The 13,449-nt window shown below is 45.4% G+C and overlaps 1 long non-coding RNA gene across 1 annotated transcript; it reads right to left on the reverse strand.

Moving 5' to 3' along the window:
* Nucleotides 1–8,425: 8,425 nt before the first annotated feature.
* On the reverse strand, nucleotides 8,426–10,246 carry LOC109372357 (uncharacterized). The gene is made up of 3 exons (XR_002122034.1): nucleotides 10,167–10,246; nucleotides 9,360–9,520; nucleotides 8,426–8,454 (listed from the first exon to the last, which is right to left on the reverse strand). It is a non-coding gene; the product is annotated as an uncharacterized LOC109372357 (long non-coding RNA).
* Nucleotides 10,247–13,449: the final 3,203 nt, after the last annotated feature.

The raw sequence follows: 13,449 nt of genomic DNA on the forward strand, positions 1-13,449 counted from the left end.
CTGTCTCAGGCCTTGCAAATGGTACAGGCAGGCCTGCTAAGAACCTAATCATAAATTATAAAATTTTTATAACACTGTTTTTATGGGAAAAAAGTTATTTCTGGTTATGGTATCCAAAGAATAATTTCTCGGACTCTAGTTAAGATTCAATCGATCACTTAGTCAATATTTACCAAGCACCTATTACGTAATTAGGCACAATGCAAGTGAAGTGACAGTGTGAAAAGAAACAGATAGTATCTGACGACTGTACATTCAATTCCTTCCTGGCTCAGAGCCATGCAGTATAAAAAGAAGAACTGGGACTTTGAAGACAGACCCATCCAGTTGCAATCCCAGCTCTACCACTGGCATTAAGCATGTTACTTAACTTCCTTGAACTTCAATCCCTCCGTTTCTACAGTAGGTCAAATAGGGACTCTCTCAAAGCAAGAGATAATTAAATAAGATAATCCACGTCAAGTACAAAGTATGCTGCCCGGCACACAATCAGTAAATACTATCCTATTACAAATAGCAAATTTTAAGTTGTTATAAAGTAACCAGTAAGCTGGAAACCGTTAGTACACCTATAAAAACTGTTGGCATGCTTTTATAAAATAGGAATCACTGCAACTGTGATTGTGACAGCTTGAACACAATTTTAGTCAAGTTAATTGCACGGACGGCATACAAAATCCTTCAAATTCTGGCTCCTGTCTCCTTCTCTGGCCCTACATCACCTCCCACCACCTACATCATCTCTAATGCAGACCTTATGTCCCCATGCGTGGGGACAGATTAAAACATGAGATCTGGTAGTAACCAAAACAGTGTCAAGCCAAAGGTCACCGTAAGAAAGAAAATTCTTCAGCTATAACTCTGCCAGTGTACAGAGGTGCTGGGTGGGAGAGGGAGAGAATGAACACAAAAGGCTCAACAGCCAGCAATAGGTCAAGTTCACTTGCACTGTGTTTCTAAACAGAAGCATGTCAACCAGCATCCATCCTTCACTCCAAAATTGATTTATATTCTATATTTCTTTCATAAGAACGGATTAAAAAGTAAGTCAACTATAATTAGCCTCATCAATGGAAAACAAACAAACATGGCCTGACCACACCACCACAACCTAACACACCTGGCCATTGTCAGTGCCAGTATCTAAATGAGAAGAGAAAGTAAATTATAATGAAAGCATAGTTTAACAGTAAACAATGGTTAAGAGTTTCAGTTTCCCTTCTCCAATGTACGATAACTTTTCATATATAATACAAGAGCACATTTCACTGGAACTGTTTTGAGGCAAGTTATGTCAACTGAGCCCTTTCATGTCAACAGTTGACTAAAAAGTTTAAGTCTGTGTCTATATAACCAGGCACCTAATTCACACACCAGTGGTGTGCTAGGGAACAATACACATTATCTGTGCTCATCGTGGTCACGGATTATAGGGCCCAAACTTGCGATCAAGTCCTGGTTCCACTCCATGTGTGGCCTTGGTCAAATCACTGAAACTCATTGAGGCTCAGTCTCCTGATATGCAAAATAAAATGATTTGGTATTAATCAACTTCAACATTTCTTCCACTCAAATTCTCATTCAGGCTTTGAAAATCTTTAAGATCAAAATGTGTCTTACTGATCCTTGGAAGGGGGCGGGGGGAGATGAAAAAAAGGGTTTTAGAGAAATGATGTGTCAAATTATAGGTTTGTAGGTTTGAAAAGATGAGTGGGTGAAGCAATCTTGAAATCTGTACTTGAGTGCTGAAAACTGCTGGCTGAATGAATGTAAGTGACAGGACCACAGAACATGTCTCAGCAGCTCCCTGTCAGGCATCCTTCTTGGAAGTTGCTTTCTGATAAAGCGTCAATGGCTCCCCAAAATAACTCCAATTAAGCTACTATTAACATTCATGAGACACGCCAATTGCTTAGCCTCCAAGATTACGCGTGCATTTCACGCTGAGTTTCAAGTCATATGGCGAGTTTCTGGATCGCTTTAAAATGGGTCACTAGGAGTGCTGTAATATTCTGCTTGTCAAAAATGCCTCCACCATCCAGTGACTGTCAAAGTTCAGGGTCCCTGAATAACATACAGGACACTTACTGCATGTGCACATTCCTGGGCCCAAGCTCCGGAACCTTATTCGAAGTGTCCTGGGAGGAACCCTAAAGCCAGCATTTTAAAGGAGCTGCCAGGTGATCCAACAGCCACACTTTGGGGCATCTAAAGCCTCACAAGTTCCCACAAGAACACCTACTTCACCCACCCGGGACGCGTCACACACAGCGAGAAAGTCAAGGCTGCTGGGACTCGGGGCGCCGCGCGTAAGGATTCCCCGGGCGGGTGCGTCCCACCGGGCGATGCCAGGTCGGTCCCCGAGGAAGTGAGGCAGCGATGGGGCCGCAGGTATTTTCAGCATTTCCATAAAGCCCCACTTTGCTCTGCAGAGGGCTGGGGGAACCCCTTGGACTTGGAAGCCCCCCAGACCTAGGTTACTACCAGTTCTGCCACTTCCTAACCCTGCGCCCTTCCCGCTCGGGCCTCGGTTTCCCCGTCTGTGCAACGGGCTCAAGCCACCCCACTTAGCCTTCCCCCCCCTTCACCCCCGGAAGGCTAAGCCAAAAGGAAGCTAGGTCGGCCGATCGGGGCACTTCCTGGCTCTCCCCAGCCTCTCCCGGCCGCCCCGCCGCCCGGGCGGACGACCCCCACAGCGTGCGCCCAGCGGGCCGCCGCCTCGACGCCCCCAGCCCAGCCCGACTCCCTGCCGGCCACTCACGGGTAGGCATGGCGACTCCGAGCCGCGCTCGCCGCCGCGCAGAGGCTCAGCGGGGACGCGCAGGGCGCGCTGACGGCACCATGACGCGCCGGCGCCCGGCCCGGATGCCCGGAGGAGGCGAAGGGCGAAGGGCGGAGGGAACGGACGAGGACCCCGCGGTTCACGTAACGAAGTCCGCCACAGTGGCCAAGGCCGGCCCAGCGCCGCCCCGGACCATGCGCGTCCCACGCCCTGACGTCATCACGTCACCGCCGTCTAGGCCCCGCCCCCACTGGGCGGCCGAGCTCCGCCCAGGGGCGGACAACTCCGGGTCTGGGAGGCAGGAGGGCGGGGCAGAGGGAATAGGGTGGAGGGAACTTGGGGAGGACATCGCGTAGAACTTCAGGCTTCGTTTTACTGTTAAACCCTAGTGATTTGAGTAATATTCGCTTTCATTAATCCTTATTCGAGGTGCATTAGCAATAATTGTTTCTTAGAGTTGCACCGCTTTATGATGTTTGCGAAGGTAAGCTTGATTGCTTTCAGTGCATTGAGTGCCTGTAGGTTGGTTTGTTTTTTATGAGCTATTGAACTTGCAGTGCGTTCTGTATTCTCTGACAGCATGGTTTTTTGTGGTTTTTTTTTTAATTTTTGTTTTGAGACGCGCTGAGGTCATTTGGGATGATGGCTGCATATTTTTGGAGAGGACAAAAATGTCATTTCCTCTTGATCTACTGGGTGACTTTCAGAGAGATTTTTACCACTCAGGAGTCAGTCTCCACTTGGCTGAGCTGTTTTTCTTGACTCGCTGAGTGTCGTTAATAATTGATATATCAAACAGTCACCCAGCTAAGCGGAAATGGAGCCTAGGGCATTCGGCAGTGCGCATACACTTTTCTAGGCACTGGGGACCGCCTGTACCAATAATTAGAAGGAAGCCACCCAGGTCTGAAACAGTGTTCCTCAACCTGCTTCAGGATCCTTCCCAGAATCACCTGGGAACCTGTTAAAAAGCAGATTCCTAGGTCCAGAGCTAAACCTACTGAATCACACTTGATGATTCATATTTAAATGTGAGAACCTTTCTCCTAGAAGGCAGTGCTCCCCTGGTTAGGAAATGATACTGTGCATTGCTGAGAGGAGAAGAGAAAGATACAAGATATGAAGATACAAGCCAGGAACGACGTGGAGGAAATTTGTCTTAAGGTGGACCTGGACAAAAGCGAATTCGAACTAGCAAAGACCTGGGGAACCCTTAAAGAGGCTGTGGGAGGGTGAAGGGCAAGTTAGAGTGAGTCACAGAAGCTGGTGGGAGTGGAGTGTCTCTTGCTAATGGTCAAGACCAAACTACAAAGTACTTGGCCAACACTTACTTAACCTCCAAAGCACTGTTGCATGTTTTTATTATCTATCAAATCTTTACGGATCCCAGTTTTCTCCTCAAGACTTTCAAGGTCTCCTGATTTGCCTCTACGGTGGCGCTTTTCCCTTTGAATCCTAATCAAACTGTCCTAATCCATCACTGTGACTGTATATCCTTTCCAGAAAATAGCAAAAACTATTTTCTGTTCATATTTATGTATCTCTGCCTGGCCCACAGTGAGGGGCCAGCACGTTTTAATTCAATAACTATATAAATGTAAGTACCTATTTATTCAATGAGTAGAAAAACAAAACAAACAGTTAACTGCTTTACATACAGGCCTGGAATTTGTCCGTTAAGAAACCATTCTAGACTCTTTATCAGGACAGTTAGCATTCAATTATCAGAAGCAGGGCTTGGCAGAGTGGACAGTGTGGCCGAGAAACCGTGGAGGGGAGGCCTCAGTACTGATGTAGAGGGGAGGTTTAGGTGCCTAGTCTTGGTAGTGGCTGTAGACAAGGGAAGAGTTGAATCTTAGCAGAAGAAGCGGTGAGGTTTGTTGCCCGCTGACTTGGGAGCAAAAGCATGGCATCTGTTAGTTATGTAACTCCACAGTTGGAATAAAGAAATCGATGGTGCTGGGAGAGCAGCAGACAAGTTGGAAAGAGAGGTGTTTTAGAGAGGGGGTGTGAAGAGAGGATGTGTTTCTCTTTGACATATTAAGCTTGAGGTGACACCCAAGGGAGACATCCAAGTGAATAGATCTGAAGGCAGCCGAGCATACCAGGCTGAAGACAGGCAGAGGGAACTCCAGGTGGGAGATTTGGGACTCATGGGCCCAGGGACAGAAGCTGAAACCAGGAGTCAGAGAAAGCCTGCAGAGGGAGGGTGTGGCGCCAAAGAGCCAGTCAGAGATAGAGGAGATCCAGAGGGCACTGTGCCCCGGAAGCCAAGGGAGGAGGATGTGACATTCATCAAACAAGATGCAAATCCCGAAGGCCCTGAGGTAGTGTGGCCCATAATGGATTTGGTTCTTCTGCTTCTTTTTTTAAATCCCCTTGGTCCTTTGGTTTTGTGTTGTTGCCAGCAATAAAATCTGCAGCCAAAGAGTCTGAGGAAGGACAGCTGAAAGTCAGGAATAATAACGTCATAATTGTTGGATCACATATACGACACCTAAGTGTTTTTCCTAGTCTGTACACATAGGTTTTTAGGAACACTGTGGACCCCTTTTCCCTATCAAATCTTCTAGGTCAAGTTCTTCCTGTGTACCCCCCACTCCCCACCCCTACCGCTCATATACCTTCTGTGGCACTTGATGTAAGAGCATTTGCCTCTCCTGGACCACTTCTTCTGTCCTCTCTTGCAAACACCCTTCCCATCCCCTCTGTGCCAGTGCCCTGCTCTTGAAGCCAAATTTAGACTGGTAGGAACCGGGCTTTAACCATCTCCGTCGGTCCCCACCCTGCCCAGCACACTGCGTGTGGCCACACAGAGATGGGCCACTAGGTCCTCCCTTTTCCAGAAAGGATGCCTGCCTGAAAACATCGATTAAAATGATATTAGATCGTTTGTCAACATCCTATTAGAGCATTAGCTTTTAGCCCAAATTGCCCAAAATAGCTCTGCTTCCAGTTTGGTCCAGTATTTGTTCCAATTTCTAAATCAGGCATTGAGATGATGCGCTTTTAATTAGCACACATTTCACTGTTCAAAGGTAATTGCCAGCAAACTTACAGATGATAGGAAATAACGGTAAGAATATTTACTTCCAGCTTTTTTGCTTTAGGGAAGAACGGAGCAAGAGGAGACTCTAGCTCAGAGCCTCATACACCTCATTCGGCCCTTTCTGTTGCCAGTTCAGCTCGTGTATTTTGACATCACTGCACTCTGAATTCCAGAGTAATTTTTTCACTCGTGTGCTAGTCAAAGTACTAGGAAACACCCATGAGAACAAATTAAAACAATAAGCCTCTAATCCAGACCATTACTCAACCCCTTCTGGGCCGACTGCAAGGCACACGTTCCTTATCACTCCACCCGCCCAATGTCACGTGTCACCTAGGCTTTATAAAGAGAACTGCAAACGGATAGGGAGCCAAATCCTGAGATAATAAGGTTAAGTGTTCTTCATTAAATCAGACAAAACAGCAGGAAACTCTTCCTTAGAAACACTATCATTTTCAGCAATTAGAGGAAAACATTATCTCTCATTGTTATTTACTAAAACGCTAGCTAGTTTTAGCTTAACATGGGGTGTAGCAGAGCTGCTAAAGGGTGTGTGGGGGGGAGAAGTTCTTTTAAATAGGGTGTATTCTAGGTAGTCAGGTCCTTTCCAAAACTTTTATGACAAGTGGAATCAAATCTTTTTATTGCTGTATATTCTATACACGGGACATATTAGGTGCTTAGTAAAGATTTGAGGAAGAGAGGGAGAGAGGAAGATAGGGAAGGAAGGAGGAAGAGAGGGAGGAGAGAGATAAACATAAAGAAAACAGCGACAAGAAGCAAACATAGGTAAATCGAAGTATTGGAAGAGGCTGTTCATGACAGATTGGAAAAACGGCCTCATTTTCTTTCTCTGGCTGTATGTAAACTCTTGCGGTTGACCCTGTAACTCCTCCCCAAAGAGCTGCAAGCTTTCTCTACTCTTGAATCTGGGCTGGCCTTGCCCCTTGCTTTGGCCAATGGAACAGGGACAAACATGATGCGAGCAGAGACCCAGGAAATGTGAAGAAACCTGGAGAGAGGCCCTGGTCATCCCAATCGTCCCACAAAAGGCCACCATAAACCAGCCAGCCCCAGCTGGCCCGTCAGCTCCTCGAGTATTCAAGAGTGAGTCTAGCCAGGACCAGCATAAGAACCCAGCTGACATCAGCCCAGATTGTCAACACACAGGAGTCTCAGTGTGGGCAGCCAAGCACCTCTAGAGAAGGATACTGGGGACACCATATCCCAGTTCAGTGCACCTCTTCATCCAGAATTCGAGCTGGAGATACAGAGAAAGCCAAGAGTTGGGGCAGAAATTAACAGCCTACGTGAGGTACTAGGGGAAGGTAAGGACAGGATCGGGTATTATAGCTTAGTACTGAGTTACATCCGCCTCCTGTTACTGTACCCGCAATCTTGCCAGCTTTTGTGGTGGTTGTGACAAGGAGTCATGAACATTAATCTCTCAAAGAGAAAGGTCAAATTCAGGGGGACAAGGGCGGGAGCTTCTGGGTCCTGCCTCCCTTTCCCTGTAACGTTTTCACCTCCAATTGTCAACCTCAGAAGATCCGGGATTTGCTTTTTTAAGGAAGAGGCAATGTTACAAATTTACAGAAGTCTTCAGCCGAGAAAGGGGTAGGTTCTTGAGTTTGGTGATACATGGTAATTAAGAACAGTAGAGAGAACATTTTTAACAGAGTGCATAGTTTACAGATAAATGAAGAAGAAACAAACTTGGGAGGAAGGAAAGTTATAGGAATACACATTGAGCAGCGAAATGAAGAGGAACCTACTTTCCCAAAGAAAGGCTTAGTTGGCCAAAGGGAAACCCAGTGGTTCATGGAATATGGCAAATAGAATTCCCCATTTGCTATTAAATTTAATTTCAAACTAATGGTCCAAAACCACAGTGACGTTTGTACACTTTTAAATGGCACCAGGAAGGGCAAGCTTGGTGAGATGTAGCGTTCTGAACATAAGGGACCATCAGATGACTCAGATAAACAAACACAGCTTGAAAATGAGCTGTGGGGGAAAAGGAGAGAGAAAAAACGTCATCCTTTTCTGCTGACATGACAGCTTATTCACCAAAAAGGTAAAGTGATACTATTTTACATAACTAGCCAGCCGCCGGACTTTAAGTATTTAATAAATCAATTTTAAAATTGCTTAATTGCATTGAAAATCTCTTAAGAATAGTTTCTGCCCATGGGTATTTATTCTAATATTCAATAATATTGTTCTTAAGATAATCTGACCTGCTTTACTTGTTTTATGATTGTGCTAACAATAAAATAAAGCACATCTTCCCAATCATATCAAGACATATTATGTTAACAAATTTGGTATAATCTCACCAAATACAGTTTCCAAATACTGTTGTAACAGTGCAGAATAATGGAAAATATTTTTGACTGCATTAACCAAAACTCTTTGCAGATTCCAATGATTCCAGCTGGGGAATAAAGTCCAATCTGTCTAATGGAAAAGATATGTTTTTAAAAGACATATATGCCAATTAGAGAGAATCTGGAAAATCCTGAAAAAAAAAGTCCCAGTTATGGCTAATTCACCTCACCCTTACTCAGAAATAACATCTTGCTTTAGGATCTGAAGAAAGTTGTGCCATGGACTTCAGGAACTATAAATATAAAAAGACAACACAATAAGATCAAATGTATTTATTATTTGAATAATATCCCCCTCTCTAGACTGTAAGCTCCGTGTCAGCAGAAACCGTATGTGCCTTTGGTCACTGCTGTACCCATGGTACTTCATAGCATGGATAGCGTTTCATAGCGCTTAGTTCAATGTTTTTTACATGGTAAGAGTTAAATTAATTTTCATGGAATGAATGATATTAATCAGCCAGGGTTCAAAGTTTCAATCAACAGAAACCAGCTCTGAATGATCTAAGCAGAAAATGAATCCATTAAAAGAGGACTGGGTAACCCCCAGGATGGTCAGGTAAGGTTTCAGCTCAGAGGCGACAGCCCACAACGCCACCCCAAGTCCCACACACCCCACCTGATGGAGCACCACCAGGCTGCTGCTCGACACTCTTACACACTCTTGTCGCTGGTGCTACTCAGTGACTTGGGACATTGCTACTTTTGCCTCTGGCAACTCAGGGCGGCTGCCACTATGGCGGCTGCCACCCTCCCCAAGCATAGACTCAGGGAGGTCCTGGCCCTTTTTCTTTTTTTCATCACCAAATTCAAAGTTTGGAGCCTGGTAGGTGAGGTTGAGTCAAGCACCCAGTTGCAAGAAGGGGTGGGAAAACAAATCGATGGAATTTTCAGATTGTGGTGGGAGAAGGGTTTTGTCCGGGGGCCATTCCACACAAAGGAAGGGGTTTTACATGCTGGGCAGCCAAAAATCATGGCAGATGACCACCATCTGGCTACTCAACATCCATGTGTCCACTGTGTTTCCGCCACATTTACACTATCAACACACACACACACACACACACACACACACACATCAAAACCCTCACCTAATATAATGCAAATATCCCTCATAAAATAAATATTTTCATCTCACCTCTTAAAGAATCCAACAAAACGTCATTGGAGTCCCCAAATCCAGCTCCAGGTCCCAGGGATCTGAGCGTTTTCCATTCTTATTCTAGTCCAGTCACAATCCCATCTCAATATTCTGTGCTCCATGGAAATAAATTATGACATTAACTACCACCAAAACACCTTGTCAAACATAGCAAGGCAGAAAAAAAATAGAAGGAAAATTAGTCAATCCATTGTTGTACATGAAGAAAACAGGAAGAAAGTGCTCAGACATGCTGAGTGCTAATTACTGTCATTGTTCCTAAGACTACAGTTGGTATTTATGAAATTATGACTTCTCTACTATGTGTTTCCTATTGCCCTTGACTCCCACCAGCTCCTCGCCTGTTTGACATTCTCTTCCTGATGGAGTGACCTGCCTTTCCATTCCTGTAGAGAAGAAATACTTTGTGTTCTGCTTGCCTGGGGTTGCTGTTACCTTCTACAAACTTGTGCCACTAGATGAGGCAATCATACTGGAAGGTCATCACAGGAGCTCTCCTGGGATTCAGACATAACCTTCCACGCTGCCATTGTGGAGTTAGCAACCCAGCCTCTCCTAGCTGCCTACAATTCATCATCCCAACCAACACCTTCGCGCACATTTCCCGTTCCTCTAATGGAGGAGCCCCACGAGGCAGATCCCCAGAAAGAGAACAGTGATCTGCATCCCAAAGGAAACACTCTTCCCTTGTACACAAAATTTCCTAAATCATTAAAGCCCAGAGCTATGGGAATGGACTGCAGTGTATTCCAGCTATACAAGAAATAGCCAACATATTACTACCTGGCTCAGAGCTTATATTGCATTTTATATGCATGATTGTAATCCAGCCTCGCAAAGCAGCCCAACTGGCATCACAAGTGAGTTTCCAAGAAGGCTTCCCTCCGTCCTCGAAGGCCGGGAGTCGGGGTGATGGGGTGCATGACAAGATGAGTGAGTTCCGTGGGCTTCTTGCTTTCCTTCTCACTGTAACATGAGGCTCTTGTTCAGAGCAATGTTGCAGTAATAATCTGAGGATGGAGAAGGCATTGAGAAATTTGATGGGTCTCCTGGCAGAACCTGGGTTCAGGGAAAACCTTTCTTTGCAGACTCGGGAGTGAATCTCCAGCAAGAGCGTTTCTGGAGTGGGAGGGGCCCTCTTGCTGCAGGGGAGGGAAGGAAAAAAAAAAATTCCTGGTCTTTCTTTCGGATTCCAGACTGGGAGATGGATTCTGTCTCTTGTGTGGGGAGGCCAAGTGCCAGATTGGCGAAGACTAAAGACTGTCCTGTCCAGAATGAGGAATTTAAAAATGTAAAGTGGCAGAAAAATAAAGGTGATTAGAACTGAAAGGTATGTATGTCCAGTTACCTTATGATCCCCTTCCTGCCTCTCCTCCCCTCCAAGTCTACTTTCCCTCCCCCAACCCCCAGCTCTCTGACCCCAGAAGCAGCTCTGGACTTAACAGGGCTGGATACAGGGCAAGGAATAATTGTGGCCATTTTTTTTGCAAATAAATTACCAACCAAGCTTACCCATCTAGACACAGTTGGAGTTGGAAACCTGCAACTATCCATTACTGGGGCAGGTTTCTTTCATCACTTGACAGAGGCCAAGCATACATACGTTTTATGGAGGCAAACTAGCAAATGGATGGCAAAAAGGACTAGGCTGTGCATTTCTAGTTCTTTCTTCCAAACTCACTGAAATGCACTTTTGCCTCGGGGAGAGTGAGGGAAGCTGGGAGAAGCCAGGTGTGTTACTATGATGGATTTCCCTTCACTGAGGAAACAACAGGTGTACAGCAGAAATGTTCCTCCTTGAACAGTAACAGTAAGTCCCCCCCCCGCTTTTTTTTTCTTTTGAATAAATAGTTTAGAATTACCCAAAGGATGATGGGCCATTTATCCTACGGCTTTGTTCAGGCAAATCCTTCCACACTTGAAAACATAATTCAAATCCACCTCAGCAAGAGTTAATTTATTCTTCCTCTACCAGGCAGAAAGAACAGGAGGAAAACAAAAAACAAAAAACACAGACGCACAGAGAGCCTAGAGGGGTTGTAAGTTATTTAGGATTGCTGCAGTGAGAAGGGGAAAGCGGGGTGAGCGGCACAGCTGAGGGAAGGCGTATAAGCTGTATCTGGCAGCTCAAAAGCAATCAGCTGAGAAGCCTGCAGGGCCAGGCAGGTAAAACATGTGAGAGAAGGGGGCCCTGGCCAACAGACGGGCAGACACTGTGCCCAGGAAGGCAGCTGTCACTCAGCTCCAGCCAACTGTTGCCATATGGAACCGTGAGAGCAGAGTTGCCAGATTGTCTTATTTTTTCATAAGAATCTGGAAAGACACATTTCCCAGTTTTTAAGTATGGCCACCTCATTTCCTTTTGAATCACTGACTAAACATGTGTTGGGGTTAATTTGCCCCATAGGCCACCAGGTTGAATTCCTTGCTAGCGCAAGGGAAGTCCTTGCAAAGGATTGTTGTCTTTGTTCTTCACTGCGCCCCGGTGAGATAGGTTCTGTTATTATTCCTATTTGACAGACGAGCATCTGAGACTTAACAATGGTTCGGTAATTTCTCCAGTATCCTCATCCTCCTAAATGTAGGTAGAAGCCTTTCCAGGCGACACCCTCCCCCACCTTACCCACCTAAAGCGACTTACCTGCCTGTGCTCTGTTCTACCACCACCATCCATACATCTACTGTCACAGTACCTGGACACACTGGACAGCAGGGACCTTTTAAGTGACCTTTACAGCGTCACTTCAGCTACACTGTAAGTTCTATGAGGGCAGGGGCCACACTTGTATCCCCAGTGCTGAGCAGTTTGCTAGGGACAAGGTAAGCATTAACTCTGTAATTGTTTAATGAGCAGGGTCTGTTTCCTTAACCATGATGCATTTTGGTTCTCAAGACTTTTGTGCTTTCGATTCTCTAGGCATGATAGCTCGTTTCCTGCAGAATTCTCATTTGACGTTATGTCAAGGTCCTTCACCTTCCTGGTCATCTTCCTCTCCCTTCTCTATCTTTTTCTTTTCCCCCCTCCTTTTTTCTTTTCCTCCTTCTCCTTTTGTAATTCTGCATTTTGCAGCATCTCTCTTCAAGTATAGTGCCCCAAAGAGAATGCATCGCTCCCAGTCTTGCCCTGGTCATGACAAAGATCAAAGGTTACATGGACTGAGCACTTTGCAAGGAGCCGAACACAGTACTCAGGGGCTTACCTACATTTCTAGGCTGACTTACATTGTCAGGCTTCCCAGCAACCTTAGGAGGCACATACCAACATTTTGTCTTTTTACAGATGACACTGCTGAGGCTGAATGAATTCTCACTCTCTCACTGCACTCTTGCAAATTGCTCAAGTACCTTTTACTCCCTGTCTTTAGGTCTTTATGCCAGGATCTATGGACAACAGAGGGAAGACAGGGGCTTCAGCACACCAGACCCAGACACAAAGTGATTGCCTGAACAGACTTTGTAGTAGTGTGGTTTTCACTCACGACACCTCCTTTATGACAATCCTTGTTTTCTGTAAATGGATGGTTTGCTGATTCCTGCCATGTGAGGCTTTTAAAACTGAGTAAGGGAAAAAGAACGGGACACTGATACTGCCAGTCGGTGTTTCCTGAGCCTCTCCTTCTAGAACTAATCCCATCAGAAAGGATCTATTGGGTTGTCAGAAAAGTCATGACGTATTTTTTCTACGTTTATCTTTGCATAAAGGCGTCATGACTTTTCCAACAGCCCAATAGATCAGCTAAAGAAAACAGCTTTAAGTTTCCAAAGTTCACTTTAAATTGCAGCTAAAAGGCACTTACCAATCCTGGGAAAGGCATGACGACAATGTCTGGATTGCTTTTATCTTGAAACCTGCAAGTCAGTCATCTGTCAAAAGCAAGAGAAATTTAGATGGCAAGAGACAGCTTGTATCTGCAGAAACATAATACCATCATTGTGGCAAACATGGGCTCCAGGGAAAAGGAACAATGGGTCCCTGCAGATAACATTTTTTGTGCCTAATAGTTTGGCTTCAGTCTTGACACTATTCTGTGAAGGCTCATGAAAGAGGTCTCTGTGGTCAACAGAG

The sequence above is a fragment of the Hipposideros armiger genome, unplaced genomic scaffold (genome assembly GCF_001890085.2).
Source record: "Hipposideros armiger isolate ML-2016 unplaced genomic scaffold, ASM189008v1 scaffold_629, whole genome shotgun sequence".
In the NCBI taxonomy this organism is placed as follows: domain Eukaryota; kingdom Metazoa; phylum Chordata; class Mammalia; order Chiroptera; family Hipposideridae; genus Hipposideros; species Hipposideros armiger.